General features: G+C 45.8%; 1 protein-coding gene across 1 annotated transcript in view; it reads right to left on the reverse strand.

Moving 5' to 3' along the window:
- Positions 1–1,937: 1,937 nt before the first annotated feature.
- The window catches only part of PLVAP (plasmalemma vesicle associated protein), a 118,195-nt gene continuing 101,483 nt past the window's right edge, over positions 1,938–18,649 (reverse strand). Inside the window, exon 6 of the mRNA XM_069649017.1 lies at positions 1,938–3,285. The gene's annotated coding sequence lies outside the window, so the exon portion shown is untranslated. The remainder of the gene's footprint in view (positions 3,286–18,649) is intronic.

Consider the following 18,649-nt stretch of genomic DNA (forward strand, 5'->3'; position numbering starts at 1 on the left):
CACGGGCACCCTGGAAGCATCAAGGCTTCCTGCTCCCTTGTCCCGCCTCCCGAGCCAGCCCCCAGGCCCTTATTGGTCATTTGAGTCAGAGACAGCCTTTGCCAGATACACCCCAGCTTGCACGCTCCCTGTGCCATCTTCCATCCAGGCATGCAGGTGAGCGCGTGTGTATGGCCCCCCATCTCCATCATGGTGGTGGCAACAGCGTTGCGTCCCTCACAGGCTCCCTGGAAGCATTGAGGCTTCCTGCTCCCTTGTCCTGCCTCCCGAGCCCGCCCCAGGCCCTTATTGGTCATTTGAGTCAGAGGCAGCCTTTGCCAGACTCACCCCAGCTCATGCGCTCCATGTGCCATCTTCCATCCAGGCATGCATGTGAGCGCGTGTGCATGCTCCCCCAAAACCCCCCATTTCCATCATGGCGCTGGCAACAACGTTGGGACCCTCGCGGGCTCCCTGGAAGCATCGAGGCTTCCTGCTCCATTGTCCCACCTCCCAAGTCCACCCCCAGGCCCTTATTGGTCAATTCCTGTTTTATCCAGGACCAGACCTGGGCAGCCCTCTTCCCGGCAGCCCCTGTGGCTAAGGGCGGCTTCTACATTGGCGGCTCCAAGACATGTCTGCAGGTGTCAGCAGGGGAAGCCAGCAGACAACAGACACCAACAAAACTGTAAGTGTGGCATGGGTAGGGGGTAGAGAAATCACTCTACTCCAGAAAGCCCTAGCCACTCTACCTGCTTTCCCATAACGTTGACTATCATATAATTTCAACATACATACTGAAGAGATAAATGACCACCAACCGAAATACATTCTTGGCTGGACTATAAATGCTGCATTGCACTATGCACTAACATACTGTTATGTTATACTGCCTGGCATTTGTATAGCGCTTTATATATCATTGTTAGGTCCACAAAGCCAATGCTAACTAACCTATAGAGAATGGTCAAGATCAGCCTATGTCCCCTTTGACAGATGTAATAATCGTTAGCCTGTGTGGCATCTAGATAGAATTGTAAATGTTAGCATATGCCGCACTTAGATGGAATCCTCAACGTAGCCTGAGTCGCACCTAGATAGAATTGTAAATGTTAGCATGTGCACACATAGAGGGAACTCCTAAGCTTACCATGTGCCACATCTAGTTAGAATTGTGGATGTTAGCATGTGCCGCACTTAAATAGAATCCTCAACGTAGCCTGTGTCACATCTAGATAGAAATGTTATTCAATGATTGATATACGACTCTCCTGCCAATCCTAGACCAAAAGTGCAATCATGAATCAATAACCAACCCATTAACAATCACACTCCTCTGCATACACCTCTCAAACTCGAACCAAACACAACCACAAGCCTTATACTCAGCAAACCGCACAAACTTCACTACACTGCAACAATAAAACAAACCACACATAGACTTGCACAACAGCACACGATGACAACCGACCGAAAAACACCCCAAGCCCAGCCAACGGAACCACCGGGCTGAGGCTGCCACCAGCAATTCACTGCTATCTTGCACTTTTCCAGCTCATTCCCACTAACTCACCCCCCTTCCTTTTTCTTTCAGAGCCGCCAGAGCGCCAGGGAACCACTCCGGTGGTGATAGTGCGCGGTACAAATATCCTTTAACATTAACATTAACATTAACTCTTTCTTCAGTCTCCTCATGTGTTTTGGTTCCTTTGGCTAGTCCTTCTGTTATGTTTAAAGTACCACGTTTCCTACCTTGTTAGTCCTCCTTCAATAGCTCTTGCATATGTATACAACTAACATCTAAGATCCCCATGTAAACAACCTGACTTCTGGGAGCAACATCTAACATTACACTTTGCAGATCGGGTTGGAGGCTTTCATCCACCCCTAGTAACAACCAAACATATAAATGAACATGCATTCATACAAAGACCAAACCTAATGAATGCACACTCAAATGTTGTACATAAAATGTTTATTTTATAAAGAAAATCTACATCCTCATATCAATATTTACAAGTCCGATTACCAATTTTGGTTTTTATTCTTATATATTTATCAAGAATTTAAAATGAAAAACAAATTGAATTAACATTAAGTACGGCATCCACAAATGTTACTGCAAATATTTTTGGAAAACAAAATCAACAGCATGAAAGACATAGTGATAGAAATTATTACAGATATAGAATTGTACTTTAGTTAATTTGGCAACTTAAATTAGATCAAAGCAACATTTACAAAAATAATATATAAATTGTAGCATGGCAATCAAAAACAACTTTACATCAAATGTTTACCTGAAAAAAACAACAGTGCCATTACAAAACATATTTACAAGCTGCAATGCCTATTAACCCTCACTCTTGTTCCATATGCATTTTTGGGAATGCTGTTTAAGATCAAGATATGGATTTTCGTGATGAGGGACATCCTTTTGAGAAGTTAATTTCAGAACAAAACACAAACAACACATTTTTCCATCTAGGGAAGATCAGGTTAGCAGTGTATGCATAATACATCACAAAACAATCAATACCTATTAGGCATGAGTTCATATTCCACGATGAATTATCTGGATTTATTGAAAAGGTCCATTAACAAATCAAATACCGTGAAGCCATTCTGCCAAAGCCCAACGCTATGGTTGGCATAGGCGCACAAGTTATTGCATTACCTTTGGGAACCACTGGTGCCTTCGACAAATCCCATGTGTGGAAGGAGCAAACTGTAAGACCTAGCCAATCAGGGAGAAGCGAGTACCCCCTTTGAAGGTCTGCACAGTTAGTCACCCCCTGTGGTATAGACAAATGTGCGACTGAGCAGTGGTAGGTTGATAGGTATGTCGCCAGGTGCTTTTCGCATGACATCTGCATGCAGAATTGACGAGTATACATATATTGTACATTCAGAGTTTCTGCAATGTTGTTTGGTGTGACGGCTTCTAAGTGATGCTACTTTTGCCTCCCTACACCCTCTTCATCCACCCCAACCCCCTCCCTGCACTCTTAGAATATCATGGGCTAGTCTCCATCAAAGATTGGCATGTCTCAGGCCCCTCAGAGACAATCGCATTAGAGGGAGAAGTTGTTTTTTTGGACTGTTGTGGAAGATGCAGAATCTGGAAGCAGTGGCAGTGGAAGGGTGTTCTTCAGCCTTATCCCTCTGGCTGGGCACACGCTTCAGGCGAAGTGAAACAAGTTTATTCCTGTATCCGTGCTCCAGATAAGTCTCTCTTCACAGTTGCCTGCTGATGGAAACACATTTTACTTCTATTGTCTCATGGTCTGATTGTTTAAGTGGCCCCTAAGGTGGGAAAGAAAATAAACATAGAACTGTTAAATAGCAATACCACCAAACGATTCCATAACAATGTGTTTGTCATAAGGGATGTTACAAATGACTTTTCGTTTTGCGCAATCCCTTCCCCATTGTATTCAAGTATTTCCAGGATGTGGCTCCCTCCTGTCCCCACCACACCCACTGGGAACTCGCAGTCTGCCCTCCCCGAACCTTGAAACAGGGCCCTGTTGGTCATGGAAAGTGACTGAGCGTGCCATGGTATGCACTCTGAAACCCCTTCTAGGCTAAGTGATGGCTGTTATTAGGACCCTCATGGCCCAGGCGTGCTGGCGCCAGGAAGGACAGGAAAGCCATATTGCTATTAAAACACCTCGTGACGACAGCCTATTTCCTTAAGAAATCTATTACTGACATTGTCCCTGCCCTTGGGATGTGTATTTGTATCTATAACCTAATTTCTATAGGAAGGGATTGACGTCGCGTCAGTGAAAGGGTTAAAAGAACACTGGGGGTCAATAACACAAGTCATGAAAAGAGACAGCGAACATGTCCTTGCAATATTCTGCGCTTGCCTTTACAGGGAAGCCTCCTGTCCAGGCTGCAAGGAGGCCATATGCCTACCACCTTTTCTGGCACAAATGCTTTTGGTTATGCCTAAGCTCCCCATCCACCGCCTTGCTGGTATGTGAGGACCCCTAGACATGCTCTCCCTATATAAAGTGGTTTAATACAATCTCTAAATGCGGCCTTTGGGGACTTCAGAGGGCAGTTGCTGTAACTGGATGATCTGACTGGCTGGGGATCAGTTAGGTTTGTCATTTGCTATTACTTGTTTTAACTCCACCTCTCAGCTGTCTGAACCTTGATAGATGAACCTTAACCAGCTTTGGTCATCTCAGGAGTCCCATGGTTATGTATCTGACTGCTGCGAATTCCGAGGTATTGCGGACCCAGGCTTGCAGGACGCCATGCACTAGACCAGGTGACTTTGAAGTCCATCATCTACTCAATGTTAAGCCAGTGAAGGTTTTATGCCAAAGAGTCAACTGAGTCCGACGCTTGGTAAGGCCAATTCTTCTTTTGCGGTGTTGTCTAGTGGGCTAGTGTGCATTGCCTGTGGGTAATGAGCAGTGGAATCCTGCCCAGATCCCCACCCTTCTAGAACGAGAAATAGCTTCATATCATCAAAATAGATTTGGAAATCTGTGTTATGGCAGGTATTGCCTCAACTATGCAATACAAATGGTTAAATAGGAAGGGAGGGATAGAGAAGGGCCATGCCGGGCACTGCCAGCCACTCGTATCTCAAGAGGTCTACATGTAGGATTTATGAACTACTGTAAAGACCGAACAACATACTTTAGAAGTGACAGTGGCACTAATAGTTCTAGACAAAATACATGGGCGGATTTCCAACACATGCCTACGTGTTTTAAAAGCATCATTATGTCTTTTTGAGCGTGTACTGTTTGTGTTCCTTACAGGGACGTCATTTCACCAAAATGCCAGGGGTCGCGGAAGTGACATCACACTGTCACGCCCCCAAGAGTGACATCACAGGAAGTGATGTCATTTGACCACGCCCCACATGACATCACATGAAGTGATGCCATTTGACCACGCCCCCACGTGCCATCACAGGAAGTGGCCTCACATAGCATTGTTTCTAAGTACACTACGAACAATATGGTCACGATAACCCTGTAAATTGATGTACATTTCATACAAGAATGGATCACCATATGTATCGTTAATATCATTGCGTATTGGCCCATATTACCAAATCACAGTGATTGCAAGCAGATGTCCAAGGCCAAACGATAATGATGCTTTAATATATAGCACTTAAGCACTGCTTGTGCCTCATGCCTCATGCCTGCAGGACACCGTTTCCTGGCTCCACAGAAGACAAGACAAAAGGCACGTGGAAGTGAAAAGCACTTGCACTTGCAGTAACTTTGCAGTAACTTTGAAACAAAACATGTGCATATCAAAGATCCAGGGACAAAAACAGCGCCTTTGACTCTTGCTAAATGGAAACCACTAAAATCCTATTGCCACCTGGACAGAAGCAGAGGGACGTCTTTGCTATACACTCAAGCCTGCAGATGTGAAAGCGATATTTGTGCCTGTCAGGAGTGACAAATTACAGGATTGGGGAGAGAAGGTGCCTGAGGAAATACTGCGAAGCTGCCCAGCACTTTTAGAATTCCTACACATTCCCCCCCTGCTGCCTTGCTTCCTAAACGAAGGGTAAAGCACAAGGCAGAGAATAATGTTCACTTAGGCGGGATCATAGTACAAGAGCACGAGACTCCCTAAACCAAATGTTGCTACTCACCATAGTTGTAGGTCTTTTGGAGTACTTCATTACAATGCAGAAAGACCCACTCCGGTACCGCAGTGTGGTCCTTCGTCTGCTGATATTGCTTTCCTGGTCGCGCTGTAATGCTGTCTCTCTCGTTATTGTGGCACTATGCAGATTCTCTGGTGGGCTGTTCTCAACAGTGGCTGATACTCGGAGACAAAACACGCACTCTCTTGCACGCTGTGCTACAGTAACCGTGGTACCAACAGTGCGCACTGCATGCAGCCCTCACCTTGCTCGGATGCAGTGTGGTTCCGGCAGACCCCCTTGCCGTGCATCAGTGCTTGCAGCGGTAAGTTCTCCTTGGCCCGGCCGATGCAGCGCAGCCCCACACGCAGCTGGGAGTGTAGACCCCACATGGCTCCCCCAGGGCTCTGTAGCAGGCTGGGTTGCAGGGCTCCCCAGGAGCCACTCTGTAGCAGGATTGGTCGCAGTGCTCCTCCGGGCTCTGTGGCAGGAGGGGTTTCTGCAGGGGTCGCTCGAGTGGTCTTCCTCGGGGTGCGTGGTCTGCTCCTCCGCGCATCCAGATCTCCGCCGGTGCAGCCGGGGCATCCCCTCGCCCCCACGCCCTGGACTCCAGCAGCAGCACCATCAGCAGCCAGCAGTGGGGGCACATACTTTGGGGGGTGTTTGAGAGGGAGAATAGGTGTGCTGGGGGTCTGCGTGTGCGCGGCAGCCGGTATTCTGTCTGTGTGTCTAGCTATGACATCAAAGCCGGTCAATGCAGGAAACAAACATAGCGGAGGCGAGGTCAGACCCGACAAAGTTCATGGTTGCCAGGCAACCATGACCTCGAGTGCCAGCCTCCAGACCTAGTGGAGCCGCGCACGCCCCAGGCAGGCATCATGGAGACTGCCCTGCAAGTCGCTGCGCGCGCGATTCAGCCCACCAGTGACTTGCCTCATAATTCTTTTTAAAATAATCGGAGTTCGAAAGGCACTGGCAGGTTGACTCGCGCGCACGGCAACCCGCATGGCAAACTCCATGAACTCTGCGATGCAGGAAACAGCGGAGGCGAGGTCGGACAAAGTTCATGGTTGCCAGGCAACCATGACCTCGCGTGCCAGCCTCCAGACCTAGTGGAGCCGCGCCCGCCCCCAAGCAGGCATCATGGAGCCTGCCCTGCAAGTCGCTGTGCACGCGATTCAGCCCGCCAGTGACTTGCCTTGTAATTCTTTTTAAAATAATCAGAGGTTGAAGGCACTGGCAGGCTGACTCGCACGCACGGTAGCCCGCAAGGCAAGCTCCATGACCTCTGCAATCTTTTCGCGACCCCTGATTATTTTAAAAAGAATTATGCAGCAAGGCTTAATCAGAGGTCGCAAAAAGATCACAGAGGTCGCAAGGGAATCACCAGAGGTCGCAGTTGCGACCTCTGGCGACCCCCAAATGACGTCCCTCAGTTCCTTAACATTTACAAATGGGGCCAAAAATCAAGATACTTTTTCTTAAAGAGAGCCTTTGCATTGTTTCTCTTTTTTTATTATTTTATATTCACCAATACATATTATTTAGAAAAATATGTATATCTTTTTATTATGCCTGTATGCTAAAAGAAAGCAAGTGTTAGGCTAATAATCACTATCAAATCAAGTGAAATTGCAGAAAATTGTCTATGACATTACGGAAACAATAAATGAAACAAATAGAAACTCAAACAAGTGCAGCAATTCAACACATAACATAACAAAGCAAACATATATTCTAAACTAAAAAAAACAGAAAGGTAGCAGGCGCCCCTCTCTAGAAAGAACCTGGAAGAAATAATGCGTTTTTTTCCCACTTTGAGAGTCCGCAGCCATCGCTTTTTGCTCACTGTACTTTTCACAAAGACGTGCACCCCTTGCTCACTGTGCTGAGAGAGGCACAGCTCCACCTCACTGATGAGGCCCAACAAGGGTGAAACATGTGTCTAGGGTTGCTCTTAGTACTCTTGGTCAAAGGAGGCTTGCCTGGCATTTCGGTGCTGGGCTGCCCTTGTGGGCAGGACAAAGACTGATATGCAAATGCATATTCCTCCTTTGTGAAAAGTACAGTGAGCAAAAGCGACTCTCAAAGTGGGAAAAACCACTGAACAGGTTATCATGCCATGCTTTTTCTAAAGAGGGGCTCCTGCTACCTTTTTTATATATTCTTTACTGTTACAGAACCACTGTAATATTTTCAAATGTGGTGGTTCTAATACCTATTTCAACTTTATATGCTTTATATAGCGCTTTCCCCAAAGCAGTGTCCAAAACAATAACCATGGCTAAAATTTGTATGAGAACCGCAGGTGTGCAACGTGGAGCTACAATCCAGTCAGGAAGTAGCAAGAAAAAGGGCTTTCAGAGAAAAACAAAAAGGCGACAGGGTAGAAGCAGCGTGGACAGTCAGTGAAAGCGCTCCAGAGTTTAGCAGCGAGAAGTGCAAATGAGCGATAGCGAGAATGCGCATAGGCAGGGCTTGGAAAAGCAGGAAGAAAGAATGAGTAGGTGCGAAGAGTATGACTAGGGGTACAGAGAAACAGCTGAGATGAAAGACAGGAAGCAGAAAAACCCTGGACACACTTGAAAACAAAGCAGACTGGAGGGGAAATAGAGTCAACAGAGAGGTGAGTGACGGCGAGATATAGGAAGGTGGGGGAAGGCAGGAAACAATGCAAAGAGCAGAGGTAAAGATAGACTCAAGAGTGGCGAGTACGTAGGCCTGGAGGCCTATAAGACGAGAAGAACAACAGTCAAGTTGTCAGAGCACCAAAGGGAGAATGAGCGTTTCACTAGCCATAAAGTTGAGAAATTGAAGGATTTTATGAATGTATAGAGTTGAAATTGACAGAAATGAGTATGCCTTTCTATGGCATGACAACACCCCCCGAATTTCACTGTCCCTGGGAGGGTGGCTTGGGACATCTGAACCTGCATGTCTTCTATTGGGTAACTCAGTTGGCGGTGGGCAACAGTTTGAGATTTCAAGAAGGTAAAAACTGCATTATGGGTGTGTAATTGGCAGCGTGAGGTTAGATTGGAGTGGTCAAACCTCTTTACCGGGGTCGTACTGTAAGTGACTAAGGTGACAAAAGAAGCAGGTGAAGATTGGTTGCAGGTACCGATCAGATTGGCTTGAAGGGGCATATTGAGCCTGGACTCCCTGCTGTGGGGTAATGGGTACTTACTGGGGTCAACCACTTAACACGATTTAAAAATTGGCCATTATATCGTTCAAGCAAATTGTTAAAGATGGAGGTTTCTCATCCTTCCAACCACTGAACGAGGAAATTGGATTGGAGACGAGTTTTATGAATATCTGCAATTAAGACATCTCGTTATTAAACAATTAGGCAGCAATCTAAACCTACCACACGCCTCCCCATTGGAAATGAATGTTTATGAGAATGAGATTACAGTCAAGCCCCGCGTATATAGCATTAATGAACTTTAGAGTTTGTCCTCTATTGACGCGACTGCAGTACGGGGTGGAAGATATTAGGGAACTAGCCGAGGCAGGGGCCTAGCAATATCCAGAAGGAGGTGGCCATTTGATGTCTATTTAAGTTGATTCAACTACTTACATTGAGTACATTACTCACAAGTGAAGCTGACGAAAATCGGTGACACAATAAATCCCATTACCCAAACTGTGCAACCGAGAAAGACACCATCTTTCATATGATATGGGGGTGTTGGATGTTGCAGGGTTTCTGGAACAAAGTCTTGTAGGGATCAGCTAATACTTTGAGGGGCTGGTGGAGGGAAATCTAGAGCTGGTGCTTCTGGGTATATGGGAGGATAGAAAATGGTCTAGAGATATTAAACAGTTAATAAATAATGACATCAATGTGCCTAAGAGAGGCATTGCCATGCAATAGATGAAACCAGACTCTCCTTCAGTCCACGGATGGAGAAGGGGCATGGACAAAATAATGAAGTGGATACGGTACTATACAGAAGTAGGGGATGCCCACATACATTTGGCAAGATCTCTGACAAGTGAGCCTTCAACAAGACCAAGTATGAAATGTTTCATCGCCAGCGGCAACAATGCTATTGGAGGGGGGTAGCAGCAGGTGGCAGAAGCAGAATTTGTCAATGTTACTGTACAAAATAGACTTGCCTGGAAGCAGGTGTGTGCTTGAGGAGGAAGAACCACAGCAGCAGGGAGAGCTGAACAGTAGGTGTAGGGGGACGCAGAGCATGGCGGCAGCATGATCCAAGGGCGGGATATAGGCACAGAGAGCACTAGGACATGGTCCTGTGGGCTGGGCGGGAAGTGGAGGTAAGTGCATCGGGTGCCGCAAGAAGTCTGACCTCCGGTATGTGATTCTGCGGTAAGGTGACCAGCGGTGTTGACCTAGGGGCATCATACCTCCCATCGCCCACTATCTGCTGAATATGTATCTCTATCATAGCAACCCTCCCCCTCCCACTAGTATATGTGATCATATCTCTCTCTCTCTCTCTCTCTGTGCTAGCTATATCTCCAAAGCATACCATCCAACATTTAATAACACCGGTAAGGGCGAGGCTTATTTTTTCTATTACTTTCATTGGAGTTAACGACCTTGTAGGCACACAATTGTTTTATTTCACGATAGCTCATTTCATTTCATATTATTTTATCTTATTTTTTTTAATTTTTATTTTTTATTTTATTGGTTTATTACAAACCTTTAAAATACACAATTTAAAACATTTAGATCAGGAATATTCACAAAGTAACATTAGTTTTATTTTATTTCTTGCCTCAGTTGGGTGCTCGGTAATTACTGTAAATACGGTTTTGTTGAGTTGTAAAATTTGGAAATGTAATCGAATTGTTTTAAATTATTGAAAAAGTTGAGTTTACTTGGCTACATTCAATAAAAAAATTAAAATAAAAAAAGGGGTATGATGGTAACATTTTGGGCTGAAAGATTGTGAATTGTCTTGTGTGCTCCAAGCATGCCACTGTCTCCATTATGGCTTCACACTATCTCTGCTCTTCCAGGCCACACCAACATGACTCCCTTCTTATTCATGCTGAGGGTTAAGATTTTTTTAGCGAGTTTCACAATGGAACATTCCTTCTGCATACGAGCTATATTCCTGGGGGTCGGTTATGGAGTGGTTAAGTGTTGAGAGTTCCCCCTCAGGGGATTTATTAGTCTAATAAAAACTGTTATAGAAATAATATGTGATGGGCGCTGACCCCTGCCTCCCCCCAGATCCTGCCCTGAATTGGTTGGCAGTCATTGGAAGCAATATGAAACCTAAATGCAAAAAATGAACAATAGCCAATCTGCACAAAGAACTTTGCCAGGTTCCAAAAAGGACTGTGTGACTTTTGGGCAAATGCCACCATTGCCATGTACCATTCACATTGGAACGCTTCACTTTTCAACCAATCGCGGAATGGTTGTCATATGAAAGGAGCATTTGGAGCGCCACTACCTTTAAACAACAAAACACTCTAAGATCAGTGATTTTTTGCTGCCCAAGTGTAACATTTGACCTCCTTGTGATTTCTTCTATGCATGTATAGGAAGTTCAGTCATATCCTGCAAATGTCTGCACCTCAGATAGTTTGCGCTATGACTCCCATGAGCCACACAATTGACTACGCTGGTTTAGGTCAATGGGCGCTGTTGTCCAAAACATCGGGCATCAGAGTCAAAGATCTTTGCTTTTTGTAATTCACAGGTTTTGTAAAATACTGACCCTTTGCCTCCCAGCACTTTTACATGGGCCCCATTTTCACACGTAACGTACCGATTTCCATTTCTGCTCCTTGGCAAACTAGCGTGTTCCAATCAGTTTTTCACACCCTCTTTTCCTTCACTCTACAAACCATTATCAGGCTCCCTCTATTCTGCTCCCTTGGCGTGTGTTCACCAGCATATTGCCGTGTTCCACAGATTCGTTTTTGCCTAGAAGCCATTTTGGGTCGGGGACAAAATGGCTGCATGTCAGACTATTTGTCACTATCCTTTGTCTGCCGCCCGACGAGCTGGACGTCCTGGTGATAACATGGCTGGTCAGGGCTCAACATGGGATACGATGGCATGCCTCTTTGGTTTTTGGGGATCTCCTGTGGGCTACAGCTGAAAAGTGTGCTGGGTCTGCTGGAAAGGGCAGTCTTAACTGAGGTAGGATGGCAGGAGGAGAGTAACTAGCTTAGATGGCTTAAATGCGCTTCATGTCCAAGCACAGGTGAGGACAACAGTTAAGGAGCAATGGAGGCACTCAAGATGGTGCGGTGTCCCTTTGGGTCCCAGTCACATAATCACCCAAGAACCAATGTGAGACGAGATGGCAGCCCCTCCTACTTGGCTTTTGGGGAGCTCCTTCCGGTTTATGAATAAATGGTGCAGAGGCCACTGAAAAGTGTGGTCTGGCCTGGTGCAGGATGCAGGAAGAATTGTAACCAACCATGATTTCTTAATGGCTCTTCCTGTGTGTGCGGAGGTGAGGAGGACCCATATTGAAGTTCATCAGAGTCCCCTTCCAATCAAAGAGCTAGGCCTTTGTCAGAGAGCGTTGGGCACCTTGCTTGAGTTCTATCATCAAACTCCCCTATTACGTGTCTTCTAGACACCTAAAGCTTTAGGGAAATAATGTAATATCAGGGCACTGTGACTTTTTATAAAGCCAGAAACAGGGGCAAAGATAGAGTGAGATAGAGAGATGGAGAGAGGGAGAAAGATTGAGAGAGAGGGAGAGAGATCAGGATAGTTGTTTATAGTGACAGCAGGGTGGGCAGGTGATAGCTAGAGGTACAGGGGGATCACGTTTTTGTCTGTTCACCCTCTCCTGTGGCCAACATCACCCTTTTAAAGAATAGTCACTCTTCCTTAATCATGAATGTTTATATGCCAGAATTTCTTTTCACTGTATCGCCCTAATATATTACACGACTTTGGCCCTGTTTATGTGCGATACAGACAGACTCTTTCATCAGAATCCTCACTCCTGTTACTTCTTTCGAGCTCAGCACTTTGAAGCAGGCTTAGCATGCTATGGGCTACCATACAAGAAATCACCATTGCCAATTCGAAGCCAGTGGCCCTTCTATGTGTCGGGTGTTTAGGTCTAACCCTGAACAGCCTGCGTCCCGCATCCAATACCTTTCCACAGCTTGAAAATCCAGATATCCTTCTGAAGCCCACATGCCATCCCCTCCTCGCTGCCGTCAAATTGGGATCATTAGTCCCCCCCAAAGGAAGGGGATTGCCGTCAAATTGGGATCATTAGTCCCCCCCAAAGGAAGGGGATTGCCGGGGCTGAGTGGGTTCTGAAACGTCTGACAATAAAAGCCAAATTCAACTAAAACTAAAGAGTACGGCGGGATGGGTGCGGGGGATCTTGAGGTGCTAGGTGGGCTTGGTGAGAAAACGAGTGGCAGAAAGATCAAGGATGGAGTTAGTGCATGGAAAAGGCCAAAGAACACGAACACAGGAATGAAAGGAGAAAACGCAGAAAGAAAATGTACAATAATGCCAGAATGAAAGGAAAGAGGTGGGGGAAAGGAAGAAAGTGAACATTGCGTGGAAAACAAAAGATAATTAACAAGGAAGAGAGCAAATCAAGTGTCAAATGAGAAAAAAACTGTAAAGAAAAGGGGGTAAAAGTTCAAAAGAAGGCATGGAATTAAACAAAAAACAAAAGGACTACAGAATTGTAGAGAGGCAGATGTACACGTCCTCTATAGAGCCCACTCCCTCAACTCTGTCATACTGGAAGAACAGTAAGAGAACACTGTGCATGACAACTGGTATAAGCCCAATACCACATTAAAGGTATGAAAGACGTTATGCACGCCGACAACCGCACCAAATGTACCCTCGAACTTAGGCAGTAGACATGAGTCTGCAGACACAACTGGACATGGAAGAATTATAAGTTAAGTCAGACAGGAGAGAAGTGGCGTTATTGAAAGAGACGATACATAGACGCACTAATTCTGATGCATGGATGTCCAAAGAATGAAGAAGTAACTGAAGCAGCGAAGTAAATATGCATGCAAATATGAAGAAAACAATGTACATTTAGAAGATAAGTAACAAAAGATGCAGTAGCCGTATATAAGCAGAAACGCAAGATAAATGAGACAGCGTAGAAGCTTGCTAATGTATGAAATATAATGAGAGTATTTATTTATTTGCATTTGTTAAGCGCACTTGCAGCCAAAAGGCATTGAGGCGCTGTTACAGAATGTGATTAGAAAAGCGGGTGACCATAGGTCTCATAGTTACACATAGATATACAGTGGTATGCAGGTACAGAATAATGCATATGGAGAATCACATTGGGAGGCCTTTTTAGACAAAGAGCCTAGTTTTGATAGCCTTACGAAAGGCTAGGGGTGACTCAATCAGTTTGAACTGAGGTGGCAGTGCGTTCCAGTGCGTGGCTGCTTGGGTGGGGAAGCTGGAGCCACCAGCGCGTACCTTTCATAAAGTAAAGCAGCCATGTTGAGAATATGGATGTTGCCATTGGATAATAGTAAGAGGAGACTTCTCGAGGTGAAAAAACAAGGCTGCAGAGCTGACAGGCGCTGGAATACAGATTCATGCAAGAACAAAAGGTACTTGCTTGACTCAGGATCAAAGATGCCCCAGCAAGAAGCAACTGCAAGGAACGAAAGGAGTCAAAGAGAATAAGCCATGTGCGTAGGACATATTACTCTTAGATTAAGTAAAGAGGTGTATAAGTATGAGTGCCAAAGATGCAGAAAGGTCATGTAAGACGGAGCAACCAAGTCTCCAAAGGACAAGAGGAGTAATAATACCAAATATAATGAAATCAACAGCATTAAATAGAAGGTCAGAATGGACAAAATCATCACACGTGGTTTAAGATCAGATGACAAGGCCTATTCATAAAGCTCCAGACAAAGATAGTAATGTACCTTCACTTCCTTTAATGTTCCGGAGAAGAGAACAGCCAGTAAAGTCAACTACAAAGAAGAAGCCTTAACTTAGAGGCTAACTGATGAGAGATGGTAGATAAATTAGCTCAGAAAGACAGTTGTCTGACGTGATTACCCTGCACCTGGGTTTCATTGCTTATGTGCTGCTAACAAGCAAAATGTCTTAGGTTGGTATGTGCCAACCAATCATGAGGGTTTATGTAATGATGTACCATACATACCTCTCCCTGACATCCTTCCCCCTCTCACCCTTCTCTCCCTCCCTCCAGTACCCTTCTTTTTGTTCTCCTTATCTTTCCCCTTCTCTTCTAAATTCTCCTTCCTCCTACTATTCACTACTTTCTCTCCCTCTTCCCTCCTTCCACACCCCCTTCCTCTCCTTTCCCTTTTTCTCATGCAAATTTTTCTACATGCCGATTTTCTGGTTTGAATCATGTTTATGTTTATGTTTATAAAATTTATATAGCGCTTTAAGCCAAAGCGCTTTACAGGTTTAACAACAGGTATACAAGTGAGAGAAGCATAATTACAACATGAAACAAGTCATTAGAGCAATAGGTAGAGCAATTTACTAAAAAGAGGAGGGAGAGTGGGGGAAGGGGATGGGAGAGGGGTTAGGTGATGGGGTTACAATGTCTGTTTTGAGGTCAGATAGGTGGGGGAGGGGGAGGGCAAGGGAAGGGGAATTGGACTGGTGCCATCAATGCCCCTGAGTAGTATCAGTGACAGGTTTGAGGTCATTGGGGAAGGGGGAAGGGGCAGTGGAAGGGGGGGCAAGGAAGGGGAGAGGGGTGGGGAAGGGGAGTCACGGGGGAGTGAAGAAGAAGGGATTTCAGGGAGGAGCGGAAGGATGGGTAGGTAGGAGTGGAGCGGATGGAGAGCGGTAGGGGATTCCAGTGCAGGCGGGCCAAGAGTTGGAAGGAGCAGAAGCGTGAGGAGGCACATGGGGCAGGGGGTACCGTGAGAAGATAGAGGTCTTCTGAGTGGAGAGAGCGGGAGGGGAGTAGAATGAGAGGAGGGAAGAAAGGTAGGGGGGCCAGGTCATGGAGAGATTTATAGACAAGACAGAGGAATTGAAATTTCAGTTGTGAGAGGAAGGGAAGCTAGCCAAGTTGAGTGAGAGAGGAAGAAATAGAGTCTTGAGGGCCGAGAAGACATACAGTACGAAGAGAGGAGTGGTAGATGGATTTTAGGGGAGTAAGGTGAGAGACAGGGAGACCAAAGAGGAGAGAGGAGCAGTAGAAGAGGTGGGAGAAAATAAGGGAGGAGATTAGGAGTTTGGAAGGATGGATGTAAGAGAGGAGCAGATCTTGCAGATGTTGAAAAGATGGTGCCGGCAAGCGCCTTGGATTAAGGCACTATATAAAACAATAAATACAAATATAAATACAAATTGTTTCAGATGCCTATCAGCTGCTGCTATTATGCTATTATATATATGTTACGTAGTTAGAGGTTGTCTAAGGCGTGCCTACTAGATAAGGGGCAGCCAATGATGATAATAACACGTATATGAATTATAGGTACATATGTTCCCTTAACCAGTTCCTCCGCCAGACAGGTTTTCACTGTTTGCCTCGTAGGATGATGGCATAGCCTACATACATCAAAGTGTAATGTCTTTTGCGTAGTGGAAATGTGCTGAGAGTAAGCTATAATCTGTCTGTTTGCCATGTTCCCTACTTTATTGAACTGATGATAAAGTCTTATTTTTTCAAATTCCTTTAGTCTGTACACTTATTTGGGCCTGAGATCATTTATTTGGTAATCCCATTCGGCACTTGGAACATTCAAGGTGCTATTGCACAGAATGGAATAAAACAATAGAAATGATGTAAGAGGCAGAGAATGCTGGCCGAAAGTAGGAACATGCAGCAGAAGGGGATCAGGTAAGGTTGTGCTCTACACACAGAAAAGGGGAACAAGATAAAGGAAGGAATGCACTCATCTCTTGCTGGATCTTGGGTGCCTCCTGCTCCATAACAAGCAGGTTCTCTGTCTAGACAACTTGTATGTTACCTACTTGGTGACGATGGCCCGGGTAAGTTTCAGAACTTAGCCCTATCTGACATTGGTATTTAGCTAGGTTCCCAACAGTTCCTAAAACATATCGCAATCACCATGTGTCTGGCTAACACCTGAAAAATGTCAGGCGATTTTCCAGCCCACAATACACCATCCTGCATTCAAACAAAACATTGCTCAGACTCAGTTTTAAGGTCTGCAATTTTTTTATAATGTTGATAATTTTTGCGATGTGCACCACAGGCTGATGTGTGCCTTGTCTCACTCACGGCATCATCAGATGCAAGGTATCTTCCTTTCTTAACACCATAGTGAAGCATACCTCGCATCTCACACGGCTTTGGCGCTTGTCACCCACCATGAAGTCAGTTCATAAACACAGCTAGTCGAATACCATCCATAGAATTCCACGGGCTCACTATACTAAATCTGATTTCATCCACTTGGGCGGCTTAAAATGATTGAGATGTATGGGTGAGCGCACGTGTTTCAAGGCACTCAAGGAGTAGGGGACAGGGGAGAAAAACAACAGTCTTTCAGAGCCCTTGAGTTTCTGAATGATAACCAGTCCGCATAAGCAGAGTAAGTGCATATAGTACAATTAACAGTGTAGATAACAACAAATAGGTCTGACGATGATTCTGCAGTTTTTCCAAAAGCATAAAGGCGCCACCATGCAGGAAGGGAGACAAGGAGGAAAAGATATACTATCTTCAAAGCATGGGACGTTCAGATTGTGTAAGTGCGCAGACGGCGTAGGAGAGGGGAAGGGAGGAGGACAAGTGCAACGGGGGAATCCAGATGCGCCCAGTTGGTCAGAGACTGGGTAAGTGCAGAGAGATGCCATTCTCAATGCGTAGTTGACCGGGTGCAGTAGCAATGAGGAAAGTGCAGGACCTGAGACAAGTGCTGGAGGACTGGTGAGGGAGCCGGGGACATGTGAGACACTCCCGGTGGCCAATCGGTATGCTGTGTGGAAAAGGAAGGAGATAGGGAATAGAGCGGAGAGAGGTCAGCAGGGTCGAGGGAGAGAGAAGGAAAAGGAGAAGAGCAATGTCTTAAAGAGTTTCCGCAATTTAAGGAGATCAGGCTCAAGACGCAGGGCGGCAGGGAGGCTGTTGCTAAGGGCGGCTCCTGCTAAGGATAAAGATCTCCCTCAAAATCTCTGCTTAGAGAACCGGCTCACTTGCAGAAGGTTGAAGGTAGAAGAGCGGAGGGCTCCGGAGGGACAGTATTTAGGAAGGCATTGTTGAAGATAGGTGGGTCCCATGCCCCAGAAAGCTTTGTGGACAATGCAGAGGGTCTTGAAATTGGTGCTTGCAGCCACAGGGAGCCAGTGTAATGATGTCAGCGCTGGAGAGATGCAGTCCCAGGGCTTGAGAAAAAAGGATACGTCTTGTGGTTCTGTTCTGGATGAGTTGAAGAGGGCACAGAGTAGAGGCAGGGAGGTTGAGAAAGAGGCTGTTGTAATAGTCAAGCCTTGAGAGAACCAGGGCTCGGGAGACTTTGAGCTTCTAGGGGAAGGTGAGAAAAGTAAGAGTACCTCTGCGGAGGTGCAGCTGTTAGTTGGACTTTTTAGAGATGTCTGAAATGTCAGTGGAGAAGGGGAGAGTGGAGTCGAAGATGACCCCAAAGGTTTTTGCCTTTGCCTCGCATATTTGTTAGAGCACAGGGCCAAGGGAGGCCGGCCAGTGTGAGAGTGGGAATGCGGGAGCAGGAGTCCCAATGCGAACGATCTCAGTCTGACTGGGTTTGAGGCAGAGGTCATTTGCGGAACACCATGACTAAATTGCAGACAGACATTCAGATATGAGTGAGTTACAGTAGCCTGAAGGAGGGAGGCCAGGGTCCGACTCACATGCCAGATATGTCACGGGTAATGTCATGGTAAGTCAGGGTCCCACTCAAAAGAACCATCACAGGCCAGGGGCTCAGCTTTCATATGCTATTGTAGATTCATATTGCCAGCACTGCCATGTTCTGCCAGATTTAGCTTCACAAGCCAGATATGCCACGGGTAAAGTCATGAAACGCCAGGGTCCCACTTAAAAGAACCATCACAGGCCAGGGACTCTGTCTTATTGTGCT

The sequence above is a fragment of the Ambystoma mexicanum genome, chromosome 1p (genome assembly GCF_040938575.1).
Source record: "Ambystoma mexicanum isolate Mex_15411 chromosome 1p, UKY_AmexF1_1, whole genome shotgun sequence".
NCBI lineage: Eukaryota > Metazoa > Chordata > Amphibia > Caudata > Ambystomatidae > Ambystoma > Ambystoma mexicanum.